Source organism: Lepidothrix coronata, unplaced genomic scaffold, assembly GCF_001604755.1.
Source record: "Lepidothrix coronata isolate B3197 unplaced genomic scaffold, Lepidothrix_coronata-1.0 Scaffold17, whole genome shotgun sequence".
In the NCBI taxonomy this organism is placed as follows: Eukaryota; Metazoa; Chordata; class Aves; order Passeriformes; family Pipridae; genus Lepidothrix; species Lepidothrix coronata.
The window spans coordinates 4,230,223-4,247,417 of NW_016690197.1; positions in this window are offsets into that span (position 1 = coordinate 4,230,223).

Sequence of the window (17,195 nt, forward strand, 5' to 3'; positions counted from 1 at the left end):
ATTATTCTTCATGGAAAACCAATTTAAACAGCACACCAAGGTTACCATTTTTCAAGTTAGTTACATCACACCAAACCCCAATTTTAGATCTGATGAGTTATATTAGCAGGTAATATTAGTATATTAGCAGGTGTGCAAACTGGACCTTACATCCCAAAGATGAATGACAAACTGACATAATCTGAATAACACTTGCATAATCTCACTCAGGGCTTCCATACACCTGTTATTCACTGCCATATATCACAGTCAAATGTTAAAAAGGCTCCTCCTTTCTCCACACCCCTATGAAAAAGTCTGTACACAAGAGCCATGGGCAAGAGAAGAAGGAACCTAAAACACAAGGGGTTGAATGATGACAGTCAGGTCTTTTCACTAAGAACCAGAAAAACAAGAACTAAATAAATTCTTAACTGAAACATGTAGAATCCTTACTTCTGAGAAACATGTAGTATCTAGTTTGTGATCCTGAAAACACAGTGCAACATTCAGCTTTGCTTTCTCCAGTAATCACCTTCTAATCTTTGAGAAACAGATCATTTGGCAGCTCCTGTGTGGGTAACACCAGCTATCATACCCACACCTACTCACTGAGCACACTTTTGTTTTACTGAAAGTAATGCAATTCCTCTTCCTCGCCACCTGTATCTCAAATACACTTCAGATAACAACCAAACTCAGAAAACTGTTCATGAGACAGCCTATCAAACCTGCAAAACCTCATTCAAACAACACAGATCACACAGAATGTACCTCTCACAAACCCGTGGCAAACTTCATGAGATGTTTCTAACAACTGAATGTGCCGAGAAAGACTTACCTCAGTCAACGCTTATTGTGTCCTTGTCCAAAGGGCCAAAACCAAAGCGGAGGCAGTCACATTTGTGAGGTGTTAGAGCATCCCTGACGTGCAGCCCGGGGTAGCAGAGAGAGCGAACACTGCTCTGCAAGAGAAAGGAGCACCATCAGCCAGGCCTGTTTAAAGCACTGCCCGGGCACACAACTGTGAGGCCGATGGGACCAGAAGCAGCAGTAACTCTGGGCATTCTTTGGAGACTTTTGCTTCTATGCCATGAACTTAGCTAAATAAAAATACAGTAATCACTTTTTTGCCTTTTTTTTTTTTTTTGTAAGAGGTAAAAATGGAGTTTGTATGCCCAGCTAACCCAACCAAATGCCATGCCAACAGGGAAATCAAATTATAGCCAAGAACTTCATGTGTGTTTTAAGTGGAGTAGGGTGTAAGCCAAAGATTTCCTTTTAATTTCTACTCTAGCCTTTTCACCAGCTGAGTACAGAGAAAGCCAAAATACTGTAAGAAAGCTTTCTCTTAGAAAATTTCTGAACACATCTAAGCAGCAGGTATGGGAAATCTAATTCCAGCCAGCTTTCCACGAAGTTTCCTTACAGTTCTGCAACATAAGAAGGTACAGCTCAAAGGACTTCCAAGGAGTCAGACATACATAAGCTCTGCTTGATTTCAAGCAGCAAACCTTGAAGGAATAATGCAGGAAAACACTGCAGAAGTAACAGGAAGCAAGACCTGAAAACCCACTGCTTGCAACCAATGATAAACAGACAAATACAAGTGGCATAGGAAAAAAAATACCTTTGTTGAGTACCATCAGGTAGAAGATCAGAGCTGACACTCACAGCCCCTAGAAAGGGCCTCCTTTCCCTCCACCTCACTTATATTGGCTACTTGCCCTGATTGCTGAGGGCTCCATCTGTGCTGGCCAGCTGTGTCTGGGGATGGGGAGGGGATGGAGGGAATTGGGGGGTGGGCGCCAGCTCCTTCCCAGGTGCAGGGGCTTCCTGCCTGGCTATGCCTGCTGCAGCACAAACCCAAGCAGCCCCCTCCAACAGTCACAAGAAAAAAGAGCAAAGACATCAATGCCACCAACAGGAATCCTCACTGGCTGCTGGAAGGGGAGGGACAGTACAAATTCACATCTAGGAGAGGCAAATAACTCTCATTTTAATGTTCACAGTAACTGAAATAGCAACACAGCTAAGTATTTAGCAGCTGTAGAAATTTCACCAAGGAATATACAAAGTAAGCTTCGCTGGACTGAAACTTGAATAACACACGTTGTAATGAACCAATTAAAACTGCTTTGCAACATATCCTACTAAAGTTTCTGAATGTCTTGGATAATTTTTGAATACACAGTAGTTGCACATAGCAACTATTACCTTGCCCAGCTACTAAGGTGTGGTTACTTCTTTGGATATTTGGCTACCCCATGTGTTTGCATTACTTTAATTAAATTGAAGTAAAAGTGACTGAGTTAAATAAAGACAACCAGTACCCACTCACACCAACATCTGAAGGAGTGAAACCAGCTTTATTGAGTTAGTCTTCTGCAGGGTGGTGGACAACAATTCACTGATTCAGAAATGGCAAAAGCAAAACCAAACACAAGTAGTGGCTGACAGAGTCCCTGATGTTCAGTGAAAGACATCCCAAATGGTGCATACTAAATAACAGATTTTAAATTAGCTGGTAGTAGTCAGGAATAAGTGCATGATATTATTTTGGTTTGTTCAACTTAATGTCATAATCATTTAAAAAAGGGTAGACAAACAGAGGATTTGGAAGTAGGGACAAGAAACTAAAGAGAGAACATTGTTATATGAATCTTATCACTTTAAAAGTACAAGAAGTCAAAAAATTCTGGAATGATGAAAGAAAAGAAATTTTTTCCCTGTGAAAAGAGACTGTGCACTGGGCCTCCATCTCCTGGAAAAGAGATCACTGAGGGTGGATGTGATAGTGTCCTATAACATAATAAATGACACAAATAAGGGAAGAAATATTAATTGCTTCTACAATGCCCTCCTTCTAGAGTAAAGGAATTTTTGATAAAATTTTCTGAGGTAACATAATCAAAACAAAAATGTCCCACAGCAGACTGAAATACATAGTCATGGGATATTCTAGCTGTCAAAAGGATAAATGAGATCACAACCAATTACAAAACCACATTAAAAAAAAAAAAATTAAAAATGCTGCAGGGGTTATTAACCAGGAAGCTGTGACCCTGGCTCAGGAAGTCCCTAAGCACAGAAGCAGCCAGCAGTGAGGTATGACGCCAACAGAAGGCTGACTGCCTGTGTTTCGTATCTTTTCCCTCACTAAACTGTTGTAGGAAAGAAGATATTAGTGTAGGTGCTGGTCTGATTGTTGTCCTGGGCCTAAGGACTACTTTTTGTGTGGCAGTAGGAGCTGCAATATGTGAATGTAAGCTACTTCTAGTTCTCTGTGTAAGGCAACACTTGCGTGTCACTCAACAGGTACCTGGTGGCTTCCAGGGCAGACTCACACAGACATGCCCAGGGAAATACTCATTAGTTCCCCAGCATTTGTGCTTTGGAAGAAGACCTTGTGACTCACCTACACTCACACTTGATTGTTGACAGGAAACTAATTGAAACTCTACCATAATTTGTAGTCTACAACTGAGTATTGCACTATGGTAGCTGGTTTTTTGGGTTTGGTTTTATTTTTTTTTTTACAAATTCATTGCAGAGACTTCGGTTAAAAAAGCTGGTCCTAATTAGCTGTGTTTGAAGGTATTTTAAATGTATCTGTACCCTGCATTCCTGTTCACTGGGCCATGCTGCCCGCTCTTCTCTCCAAGTGGTAGGACAGGGTTTACCCCCTGATTAGCCTTAACATATGGTTTTCTGAGGTCACAAGGGAATTTACTGAGTCAAGTAAAATTTCTCAGAGGCGTTTAAACACCTCCTAGCATCCAAAAGGTCCAGTAAATAGAGCTCATAAGAAGGAGGTTGTAGGCTCTGGCTGAGCCACACGCCATGCCGCGATGGTAGGCAGCCAAATTGTGTTGGGCTTCAGCCATGCCATACAATGCCCTCCTGACCAGCACTGAGCCACAGCCAAGGACACAGTGAATTAACATGGAGGTTGCTTAGCCTACATCCCATGTTTCCCCATCTACTGCTCTTAAATTATGCCTTTTATTCCAGGGGTACAGCTTCACACCCAGGCAGCCCCTGGTGTTGTTCAGAGTCCTGGAGTGCTCTTGTATGAGTGAAAGCACACACAGGAGCTGCAGAGAAAGCATGAGACGTGCAGATCTGGACTGAGAAACACTTTGCAATTTATCTTTTCTGCCATGAGTATCTCTGCCCATCTCTCTACGAGGGGAGGAAATGTCAGTCTGAGGCAGAAAGAAATATTCAGACCAAAGAAGTTACATCTGGAGGCTTTTGTGAAATAAATGTAGCTAAGAGAAGAAAGTGAACTTTTTCTCCCCCGATTTCCTTCCTACACTGAGCCCTATGCACCTCTTCACACGAATTTAGCACAACAGGAGAATAAACAGAGTCTCAAATAGGGCTTTACAGTCCCAGGAAAGGTGAAGTTCAGTCTAAGGTATGTGTGATTTGCTCCCTCAAGGACTGCACGTGTGAAGTATATCTTAGATTTATTTTTTTTTTTTTAGTGAGAATTTAATACACTTCATAAACCTGATCTTCCCTTCAACACCTTACCAACAAACCTGGCTGATTTCAAACAGCTTTCTAAATATGAAAAGTAGGGAAAATTTGTCACCTGAGCTCCTTTGTAAAGACAGACAATGCAGCTGGTAGTGTTTAACTTGTATAATAACGGGCATATAAACCTAAATTTCACCACTGGCATGTATTCTGGCTTTCTTAGGAGTTAAAAAATGCTTTTCTTTTAGCATAGAAACTATGTGGTCTCCAGCATGTCAGCAATCCCTTTCAGGGATACCTAAGGAAAAAAAAGGAAAAAGAAATCTGCTACTAATTCACTCCAAGGCTGTGCCCCACTCCCCAGGCCAAGCGAACAAACAAACAAAAAAAATCACAAAACCTTATCTTCTAAAAGGCCAGCTGGTTAAAATCTGTTCAGTAACTGGAATGAGACACGTCTGTTTAGATTATAAAGTTGATGAACTTCAGCAGAGGCTTCTTCACCTATAGATCTATTTTGTAAGTGGCTGTGCAAGAAATAACTGGAACTTTAAATTTCATGTCCCTCCTTGCCTTCTACCATCCCTCTTTCTCTGGCTTCTCTCAACTCTTCCCCACTGTCCGGATTTTACAGTTGTTGGTCATTTCAAGCCTGAAGTTATATTGCATGCTTTGCACCACCTGTGGTTTTTAAAGAGCAATATTTGCTATCACAACAACATGCTGTCCCCTCCCCACATCCTCAGTAGCATTTTCACACACATCCCCCCAGCCCCTGCCCCGCGCCTGGGGCACAGGCAAACACCCTGGTGTTCTCTCTCCACTGCCCCTCATGCTTTTAAGAAACTTATTTGTTCTGCAGAAGGATGCAGGTATCTCTCTGCCCTCACAGGAAGTAAATCAAGGTCTCTGTAATACAGCCACAATTGTGGTTTCTGATCTTTCTCACACAGTCCCAGTCTCAGCAGAGAACCAAAAGGGCCTCAGAGGAGGCAGACAGCACTACTTTGCAAGGGGCATGAGCTGAGATCTTGGTTGCTCCATTAGTTCCCAGATGTCGCCAACTGCATCTGGGTTACAAATAGTTCTGGCCTTTCCTTCTTCCCAGAGCTCCTTCTGTCAATCCTCAGGTAGCACAAGAGCTGCAGGAGGATTTTCCATCAGGGATGAATCTGATTTTTCTAACCCATGAATGGCCTGGTTGAAGCCTCTTCACCTGTCTGGGTGGAGCCACCAAACAGCTCCTCAGGGCAGAACGACGCTGCTGGAGGAGCACTTTGCTCCCCTTATTGTTGGGGGAGACAAGTGACAGTGCAATGGTTTTGCAGCACAGCAAAAAAATCATCCCAACCAGAGTAAACCGAGTATGAAAATTATCTTCTTGATTTTTCCTTTTAGCACATTTTGTTGCCTAGTGAGAAGGAGCCCAAGATGGAATGAGCAGACGGGTCTGCAGGATCGGTGCTGGCAAATGTGGAAACTTTTACAGCCTCTGGCTCCAGCCCCAGCTTGTCCCCACTTTCCATGAATGCCTAATTGAGACTGTCTGGCTTTTTCCACAGAGGTGGGAGCCAGTTTCCAGGCAGGGCATATGGGTGTATTCTGTAAGTCTTTGCCTTGTAAAGTTTTAGCACCCAAAAAAGCCTCCTGTCTCCAGGATGATTCAGTTGGCTGGCGAGGGAGTGGCTGCCAGGCAGGGGTGAATTTTGTTGCTGTTGAAAGGAGAAACCAGGGGGTAGAAGTGGGGAAAGAGCAGCTCTCTTGTAAGGAAATGATGCCATGACATTCACTTCATTTTGTATGGGGCACGGAACCCACTCAGGGTACTACACCAAATTCCCTGCAAGACAGAAAACTCATGTACAGCTGCAGCACAGGTGTGTCAGGCAGCAATGTGAGGGTGTAGCCACTGTGGCTGTTCCTCCCCTGATGGGACGTGTGGTGCTTCTGGTGTGATCCATGAGCAGGGCACTGTCACCTGTCCCATCCCCCAGATTAGCATGTGCCAGAGACCAGCTGCAGCAGTTATGGGACTTACCTGGCACTACACCTTCACCTCAGCCTCAGGACCACAGCAGCACTTGCAGCAGTCTTTGTCCATCAATGCTGTGGGTTCAGAGGGGCAGATCCCACGGGAGCAGTCGGATAACACCCAGCTAAGGAGCTGTCTGGGCTCCCCAGTGTGCTGTGTTCACACTATTCCTTTCTCAGTGGGACAGACCCTGCACCTGCCAAACATAACGTGAATGATGGAGTGGCCTGGCCTGTCGTGGATGTTGGGGCTTTATATTAATTACATGGAAATAATTTTTGACAATTAAGCATAGAGATGAAAGGCCAACTGGCTGCACGTGTTCTGTGGGGCATGACCTAAAAGCAGTCCCAGTGATTGAGATGATGTAGTGTGAAAGCTGGATTAAACAGGTCAAGTAAATTTGGAGCAGCTAAAATAAACTGAACTCTCTTCCAAAACATATGTTGTGCTTGCTACATAATATTGCTGTACTGTGGTAGCATGTCCTACACATGCCAAAATTGTGATACGCTTGTTCCTGGGTCACGGTGCCAGAGGGAGAGAGCAAGGATGGTTACTTTGGAAAACAGCCGTTAGAAAAGCAGTTCTGAGATAGTCACGAACACTCCTGAATGAGCTGCCTGAAAAGGCTTTGCACATCTTCCCTGCAGCCAACCTTTCCAAATAGCCCGAGCCCAAGGAAGGGATCCAGTCTCACACTGAGCAATCAAACATGAATGAATGTTCTGGGCTTTTGGTTCCCTCTATAAACATTTTCTAGCTAGTGGTAAGCTGTTTTGAAAGCCCCCAGCAGCTTGGCTGGGAGCTGGAGACATTTTACAACATCTGGGAACGATTCCTGAATCGCTTTCCTGCATACACCTGTATTGAACTCAATTTGCAGCCAGTTTGCTGTGGAAAGCCAGCCTGCACTGCCCATCCAGAGCCATGGTGGGGAGGGCATCCCCACTGGCCAGGATAGCCAATTCCTGGCCCAGTGGCATTGGTGGGGGCTGTAGGGGTGGCTAATGGCTCCCCATTCTGCTGCACTGACCTCACTTTGAGCCTTCACCAGTAACACACAGAGAGCAAAATGCTTTATTGGAGTGATACGGCCATGTAGGAAAATAAAACAGTCCTCAACCACTCACAGGCAGATTAACTAAGCTGGGCATTAATCATACTTGGAACACAACAACTCCAAAGTGAGTTTAAACAGGGATTGGATGAACTGCATCACATGGTCCTCCATGTCAACCCTTGCCCAGGTCAGTGCTATCCGGTCTTCAACACTGCTCTTATTTTATTTTCTTACCATTTAATTGCCATATGCTTTGTATTATCTTTGTTTTTACTTTGTCTTGGTCATCCCAATCCTTTACTACACCAGATAACCAAGAGTTGACAGCAGTAAGCCATTAGATAGTAAAACACAGCACTTGAAAGATAGGAAATGTTAAGGGTCAACTCTTCAAATTCTTCCTTGTTTGGAGTCCTGCAACATGTAAACGTTTTTATCCATCTTGAACTCATCACTGGAAAAGTGTTTTTAGCCTGTATGTGTGGTTTCAGTGCTGTTCTTCTGAATGGCTGTATTTTAGTATTGTTACTAGTTGCCAAAGCCCTCCTTGTTTGCAGGGCCCCCATGGAGTGCACGTGGCATGAAGTTCCCAGAGCAAGAGAAGGTGGTAAGGACATGCTGCCCCAGAGACAGCTGGACAACATGCTCCTTTTTTTTTATTTCTCCATTAGAACTTGCAAATGCACTGAGGTTCATAAGTTTGCAATTAATATCCTATATGTGAAGCGTATAAATCCATGGAGAGCTTTGTGAAGGAACAGCAAACTACTCAGAGAAGGTAAAAAAGCTGACTAGAAACTTGGGGATTCCAATTAGCCATGGGTGATCTAAAAGAGACGTTTGCCATGCTGGTTGGTTGTGTGCAAAATTCCTGGGTATCACAGCTGCCTGCTCAGAAGCAGAGGGAAGGAAAAAAGAAGGTCAAAAAATGAAGAAGTTCTGAACCCCAGATTTGTGTGATTGTTGCTGGAGTTCAGAAATATCCTCTGGAAATAGGAGACTAACTACTGCTGATATTCAAACTTTTGTGTTCTGTGTCTTATTTTCTATACCTCTCTTTCTATACCTATTTTCTGGAAAATCTTGACCTGAAGGCTTAATAAATAACCATTTGCTTTGTTTCAGTGCCAGACCCACTTACCTGACAGCATAGTATAGAGAGGAGCACAACCTGCAGGCAGCCTGGTGCCCACAGGGGCATTTGGGTAGTGCCTGGGAAGATGCCCTGACCATCTGCAGAATCCCAGAGCAGGTGTTTTGTCAGCCTTTAGAGAAGTGCTCCTTGGCTTACATGGGCATCCTGGCCATAGGGAGTGGTGACAGTAAAGCACAACAGATAAAACCCCAAACCTTGCAGGGTTTGCCATACATTTATTAGTGATTAGAAAGTAAGTGTGGGGCTGACTGCAGCATAACAACCCACTTCCCTTCTAAAGTTAAACATACATTTGAAATTGTTCAAGTGCAGCTAAAACCTCAGCACATTGAGCTTGTTGGCTATCGGTTGTTTTCTCCGGGTGAAGGGCAGGTACAGTCACTATTCCTGAGCCCTGCGGACTGGTCCTGCACTGGGAAGGAGGCTGTGCAGATTCCACAACATCAGGGTGAGCCCAGCCAGGCTTACTGCTCCTTGGGTACACCGTTGTGCACCCAGAACAAGGTTCTGGCACCCAGAACAGTGATGTCTGATGACTTCTGAGGAACTGCCTGCTGTCCCCAGGGCCAGCCCAGGGATTTGCCTTCTGGCTGAGGCTCAGCTCACTGTCATGCATCCAGCATGATTCCCACAAGTCCCAAACACCCTGGAACCCAGGACTGTGTCAGTAGTTTGTGCTGGTCCTAGGGGGCCACAGTGCTCCCTGCCCAGCTGCATTTCCAGCCTTTCCATTGTCCATCAGTATCATGGGACATCCTGCACCACCGATTGCAGCTGTTATTCACTGCAGCGCTGGCAGTGAGCCAGTTACGTGTGTGTGTGTGTGCAGCAAAGCCTATTTTATATATGTCCAGAAGGATCTTTTATAAAATCAAACATCTGAACTATGTCAGTGCTGCATGCTTATTTCTGAAGGCTGTTTCTGTGCTGTCTGTCATATTTCTCCAGAAGACTTTTGCCAGATGGCTACAGGAGGCTGTGGTGTTCCTGAGAGCTAAATGGAGACCTGATGCAGAAGCCCCTTAAAAAAGTTCACGTATTTAGTTTACCAGAAAAACAATGATTTTTAAGTTGAACCAAAGCTTTACAGACAACTCTGGACTTTTCTAAACATGTTAGAGCTTTTCTCCTTCTGAAAAACAAAGAAGAGCTGGTCAACTACACCGGGAGGCTGCCTGGCTTATGCCAGGATAACATCCATTATTTTGGTATGGCTGTGACCTGAGAAGTAACGCTGCAGTGTGAGGTCAGGCCAAGGCTGAGCATGCCGATTTCTCATCCCAGCTGTCTGCTGGCCAAGGAAAGATATCCAGTAGGGAAGTCAGGGTATACGTTCAAGCTCTCCTGTGCTGTAGAAAGGAGGAGAGGGAAAGCTGTATGCTGCAGGCTGGCAGAGCACCAGGATTTACCTGTGATGGATGCCTTGCTGTCTGGTCATCTTCACAGTGGTGGAGGCAGCAACAAGGGTGGCTGGAAGCACAGCATCCCTGGCAGTGTGCAAGGGCTTCCCCAGCCCTCCTCAGGGGGTGCTGCTGGGGTCCCTGCAGCCCAGAACCCTGCACAACAAGCTGTCAGGTCCCCAGGGTGGTCCCTCTTTGCTGGCACTGAGGTGAGGCTGGCAAGGGGGAACTCCACTCTGGACAGTTGGCTGAGGCAAAGTCCCCTCCCATTCTGCTTCTGCTTCGCACTTCCTTTAGTAGACAATTCCCACTCCCAACAGGCCTTATGGTATGAATAAGGGACCACTGCTTTATGGCTGAGCATCTACAGCTCTGAGAAAAACCAGATTGCAACCACAGTTATTTCCTCTTGTATGTAAAAAGGGAAACTGTGGTATCTCACCCACCTCTGGGCAGAAATAGCCGACAAATACCAGCTTCTTCATGGCAAAGACTGCTGCTAATGGCATCTGGGCCCCACTTTAACATGTCAAACTACTAATTTCAAATGCTGCCCTGCGATATGAAACACATTTGTAATTGGAGGAATCGGGGTGTTTTGGGAAGACTTGCCCTCATAAATAACCCCCTGGCCTAGATGTTAACTTTGGTTTTACAGCTGCCACCCAACTCCCAAAACTTGAGAACAAGATCAAACCACAGCTCTGCTCACTGGACAGCTACTTGGGCAACACAAACATGCACAAATTAACATCTCTGGACATTTCCAGGAGCAATGGAAACTAATAATTCTTTTGGACAGGATGGATTTCCTGCTGAATTTAATAACAACAGTTGGAGACAACCGTCTGGATACTTGCTGCTTTGAGATAAAGAGCCAGTTAAATAACTGTAGTGATTTTCCTTGCAGAAAAATTGGTATGTGACAGCCAGACATGTACACTCTTATTTCTAGTCATCAGTGTATAACATTTATAGAACCCCCACCAGAAAAATGCTTAAGATGAAGGAATAAAACTCAAGACAGCCTACTATCAGCAAGCTTGCTTTTTACGAGGATTTCAAAGCTACACCAAATTTTAGGACTCCGGGTTGAGGCTTTCACAAGGTCTATGTTTGGCACCCAGTTCTCTTTGAATTCAGATGAAGCTGGGAGACTAACTCCCTTCAGGGCCTTCTAGACTGCCAGTTTCTGACTGCAGGGGTACAATAAAAACAGAGGGAGAGAAAGAGAGAAACTCCTCCAAGAACAGACTGAGAACAAGAGTAGAAAGAAATGATAAGGAGTGCTGGGAAGCCAAGATTCACATCAGGAAAGAGGGGTTTAAATGCAGTCAGAGGCCAAAAGGGAGCATTAAAGCATTCATTCTGACAGCCCATATGATACAAGTCATTACATCTCAGCCAGTGACTCCTATATTTAGCCTAATAACTCTTCCAGCACCTCTATCCTCAAAGAGAGAGCACTTATCCTCATTTCCTATATTAATTTGCACACCTCAGATTCCAGGTGTGTCTTTTTGTGTTTTCATTTAGTAAATTAAGTACCTAGTATTTTTTCCCACATTCCACCTCTATACTGTCACTCTCAGACCTTTCTGTCCCTCTCTCCCATTTTATTTTCCTTTAAGCTAAAAAGTCTCTTTTTATAAGTGATTTTCTTCTACTCCAAATAATTTCTGTTGCTCTTTTCTGTGATTTGCCTAATTTTTCAACAACTTTTGAAAGTAGTCTCTGAACCACACAGAACACACCTTTGTTTGTCTCTCCTGTTTAAACTTCCCCCTCTTTCTGCTTCCTACCAACAACAATCATAGTGGCCCTTTTGCCAGAGCACCATAAGGGAAGCTCGTGCTGAGTTTTGGCTCCATGACAGCCCTTAACTCCTTCAAACATGCAGGTTTTAGGATGCCATGTTCACTGTATACATGCTGCCTCCATGCTCTCAGCAGTACAGTTTTGCAGCTGGCTATATAAACACTTTTGTAGACATGAACCCATCAAGTCACTCTCATTATTGTCCCTGATTTTCCATCATTACCTGTTTATCTTCATTCTGTCCATAAGTTTTATCAGCAGTGATTTTATATTGGTGTGGATGAAAAAGATTGACTGGGAATCTTTTTATATGTCCCAATCTTTGTAAAATGCCTCTGACTACACACTCTGCTGTACGTCCTGGCAGTCCCTGGGCAGGGATGCATCAGGCTGTGTGTACCTCAGCATCGCCCAGTCCTTGAGGGGCCCAGGGTGGAGGTCATTTCCCTGGGACACTGCTATATTTTGGGTGGGTGTGAGGGGCAGACAAGCCCATCTAGTCCTGGATATGTGACAAGTATGAGTTCACTGGGAGAGACTGCAGTTACAGCCCAGCCTTCCTTCTCTGCCGAGATAAAGTCCAGCAGCACGATGTGCTCTAAGATAAATGAACTGGCTTCTCCCAGGAAAGCTTCTAAAACTAATGGTGTTTGAGGGAAAGCATAGCTTGAAGGAATTAAATCTGACCACAATCCAAGGTGAAAATTAATTCCATTTTAAATACTAGATTTCTTATTTCTTTTTGGTTGCTGAAGCAGGCCCTGAGCTGGATCTTCACGGCTTTTACTGAGCCCTCACCCACTAGTATCAGAAAGATTGCTTTTACAGTTGTTTTTTTTTTTTTCTGACAAGGGTTACTTTACTTCCCCCTTGATTTTTCCTATGCTGCTCCTCTGGAGCAGATTATGGGGAAGAAAAAACAAAAGAAGTATCTAGGACAGCTGGCAGGGAACCCCGGTAACAGACCAGCACATTTTCCTCAAAAGCAAATACTTCTGCCAGGTCATTTAGAGGCACCTTTGTCAAACTACAAACACTTCAGGAAACCTTTGGGTCCATGAGGGTTCTTTGGTCCATCTTTGGTACAAAAGAATCTCATGAAATGGGATGAAAACATCAGTACTGCAAATCAAGGTTTATAGGTGTCATTTCGATCACCTCAAACCCATCCCTTTGGTTTACAAAACTCTTGCAGTAATTCAGTCATAACTGTCAGTGGCTGCTTTTAGCTGAAGTCACTCATTTACCACTAGAGATTCATATCCCATTCATTTAATACTAGAGAACCCTATCTCTGCCCAGTCATTTATCACTAAAGATTTCTATCTCTCCCCAAACTACCACCACGTCAGTAGCCAGCCTAGAGATGAAGCCAGCAGCAGTGTGTCTGCAGGAAGAGCTGGCCACTCACCCAGGGACCATGTCCTCCAAGCCTGAGACTTAGCCCAGTGTCTAAACATGGGGAAAAAAATGACAGCATATAAACAGTGAGGAGCTGCATTACCTCCTTCGAAACAAACTCTCTGCGGGAGTTGTAAACATAAAAAGCAGCCACCATTATGTGCTGTCCCGGGGACCATCTCTAACCTATTGGTGAGGGTATGAGCTGTGCCCAGGTGGAGTAAAGGCTGTAACAGACCCTCCTCCCACATCTTGGTGGAGGTGCCACCAAGAGCAGGATCCTGGGGACAGCAACCTGATGGCCCAAAGCTCATGGGCAGAGCCCAGCACCCACCAGGGTGGCAATGCCAGTAGCTGGGAGCCAAGCAGCACAGGCAGCTCCTGGTTTGGCCACGTTGCAGTCCAGAGCTTGGCTAACCCCTGGCAGCTACAGCAGGAACACAAAGTACGAAAAAAAAGCTCCCCAAAATGCCAAGTCAGCAGTTTTCTTATCGGAGGAGGCTGAAAACTGGGCTCTGAAATACTCTGGGAGAGTTTCCCACTAAACATCAACTACTAGGCCTTTATTTATAACTTATAAAAGTAATCGCATTTCAAATCTGTCCAAGGGAAAGAGGGACTGCTTTAGGTTTTTTAAGCTATGAATTTTGTTACCAGAAAAACTGCTGTATTAAGCATGAATGCTGATTATTAAAAAGCAAAGCCAATAAAAATGATCCAGAGGATAACATTCCTGAATAGAGACCATAAACTACAAGGACAAGGGAAGGACAATCTGGAGAAAAGTGATAGGAAATTAATACTTTTCACTGCCAGTTAGTCTTACAAATAGAACAAATCACATCAGTAGACAAAATAAATATATGTATACTTTCAAACTCAACACTGATCATATGTTCTTGAGAAGAGTTTCAAGTGGGATTGAGTTTTAATCCTGAGACATTGCTAAACACAGTGGGTATTTTGCCTTTAACAGTAGTAGGCAAGGAGTTACCCCATGAATCTAACAGGTGTAAGGATTTTTGTTCAAGTAGGCAACTAATGGAGGAGAAATGAAAAACTGTTTGCTGTTGTGCTGGGCTTGGTTTTGTTTCAAGCATTAGAGACCAGTTTTCAAAAGACGCAGGGCTTGGATGCAGCCATTCAGACACAGTCATGCAGAGGTTTAGTCTAGGTCCATTTCCAGTTTTAATAAACCAGTGGCTGCAATAAAGGACAAGAAACTTGAAAATGTGCAGGGCTAAGATATAATATTTTCATAGTTCATTCTGCAAGGCAGAAAGTTGATATCTCACTAATGCGTATTAGAGGTTGTTGGAGAGTTTCCAAAAATAAAGGACCTAGTTATTTTTTTGTTTTTATTCATTCTGCTGTATAGTCTGTGGTTTTGTTTTTTTCCAGCTTTCCATTGCTCTGTGCCAGGTAGTACAAAATATGTGTAAAACACTGACTGTCTTCATTTATGCTGATGGTCTGCTGGTAGCAATGAAATTACCTCAGCACTGGGACCCTTACAGTGAGATGCCTCAGTGACAACACTATTGATAAAAAGCTAAAAAATAACTGGCTATAAATTAAGTGCTTCACCAGGAGGAGAGAGTCTTGTCCTAATAAATTACACTGGATTGGAACTGGGTAAAAATTTCACAAAGTACTGAAGATCTATATCAGTTTAAGGATCATACCACATGGACACAAGTCATAGAATTAGAGAATCGAAGTGGTTTGGGTTGGAAGGGACCTTAAAGCCACGAGCAGGGATGTCTTCCATTAGATCAGGTTGATCAGGGCCCCATCCATCTTGGCTTTGAACACTTCCAAGAATGGGGCATCCACAACTTCTCAGGACAACTTGGTCCAGTGCCTCACCACACTCATAGTGATTTTTCAAGTAATTTTTCCTGGTGTTTTTCTCCCTTTAGGACCACTGTCATTTCCCAGCACATCCCAGTTACACTACTAGATGGCAGGGAATGAGCCAAGGACACCTGGGCTGGGGACAGAATCCACCTCAGCACCCTGATCAGCAGGAAACTGGCTCACCAGGTGAATTATGTCAAGACAGGCAAGATCAGAATTGGTTTATCATCCAGGCTTACATTTCTGCCAGGTTTTGAGAGAGCAACTGAAGAATACATGTTGAAGCTGTGACTTTGACCCAGGAATACTGAAATAATAAAATAGGGGAAAATTCAGGATAACAAATTACATCAGTGGAACAGGAACAATTTGGGGTTTTGTTAAGCCCAGGACCTTAGTCAGCAATGACACACTGGGGCAATATTATTTTAACCCTTTGACTCCTTGATACAGAGTTCAGCCTGCTCTTTGAGGGGCCCTGCTCTTGAAGAACAACAGGGAACAAACCTACATTATCTGCAGGCTGTAAGTAGCCATTGAAAAACTGTCAGCTTCATTCCTATGGAACACAAGCAGCCTCTGGACAGACAAAGGTGCACAGGCCATGCTCCAAATGCCCCAAAAAGGGGGAAAAGAAGGAACTGAGTTCTCTTAGGCAGGATAACAATGGCTGCAGCTGCAAAGTCCCACTGAAAGCAAGGCAGAGCCCTTAGGCTGTAAGTTTAAGTTATATTTAAAGGCTTAGGAGCAATGCTGACACACACTAACTACTTCTGCAGAAGCCTGTCAGATGGATGGGAACCACCAGCCCAGCTCCCAGGGTGCCCCCCAGTCATGCTGGAAGATCCTTGTTCCCACGCCTTCCTCCCAGCTCCAGTGGGAAGGAGAAAGGGAAAAGCTTACACCAGGTTTGCAGAGCCCCTCGCTGTAGGTAAGCAGGATTTCTGAGGCTCAGGCAGTGTGAGGATACCTGTGAGACAGCACTGGCAGAAGGAATTGGGGTATGGGGATGGGAAGATTTACAGCCCTGCAGCGCTGTAGGTCGCTGTGTACTCTGTTGGCATCTCCTCCCCAGCTACAGGCTCAGATATGCAGCTGATTTCCCAGCTAACATGTATAATTTTTTTCATTTTTGTGGCTTCTAAAGTACATTTAGGTTTGGTTTACCCTCATTTTTCTTTTTCTGAAATAATGTATCAACTCCTCTCCTATGATATAAAATACTTTCTTTTATATTCCAATGCATTGCATGCATGCTGAGTTCTTTTAGTTTCCAGGTTTGTGTTCCACTGACCCACCTGGCACTCTTCAATCTCACACCCTCTCTCTTCCACCTGTGTTTTGAGTTCAGAAAACAGTCACATGGAAAGTGGAAGTTACATGTTGTTCAGCCCACAGGTCGCTATGGAAGGAGATGACATAAACCTCACCAACTGAGGCAAGTAATTAAATGGGAGTAAAAATATCATCAGCATCTGGGAAATGCTGCTGTGCTGTCCACAGGCAAAGGTAACCAGCCCCTGGCTCTCCCCACATCCGCTGCCTCCTCCACCTTTCTCAGGAGTCAGATCTCTCAGCAGAGAGGAGCATTAGCTGCAAACTGCAAAAGTCACATTTCTGAGCATGGCCAAGGAGTGGGGTTGTACAATTAAGGACTGGCCACAGCTTTGAGTTTGTATGCAGCAGGACCCCACAGGAAGGGCATGTCAGCCAGCTGTCACAGCACAGTTTAGCCGTCCTCTTTTGTGAATTGTGTGCTGAACCAGATGCAGTTTTATAACTCTGCTTAAGGCGATCTAGGTCAGGAGGGTTTCTGGAAAATTATTTTGTACTATTGTGAAGAGAAAAAAAAACATTTCCTTTCATCTGTTCATGAAGGGAATGATGCTGAAAAGGTGAAGAGCAAGATGTAATTTTCTTCCCCACTGTTCCACATCAGTTTCTATGCCTTTTGTAACTAGCCATCATACAGACCTCCAGTTCATCTCAGAAATGAAG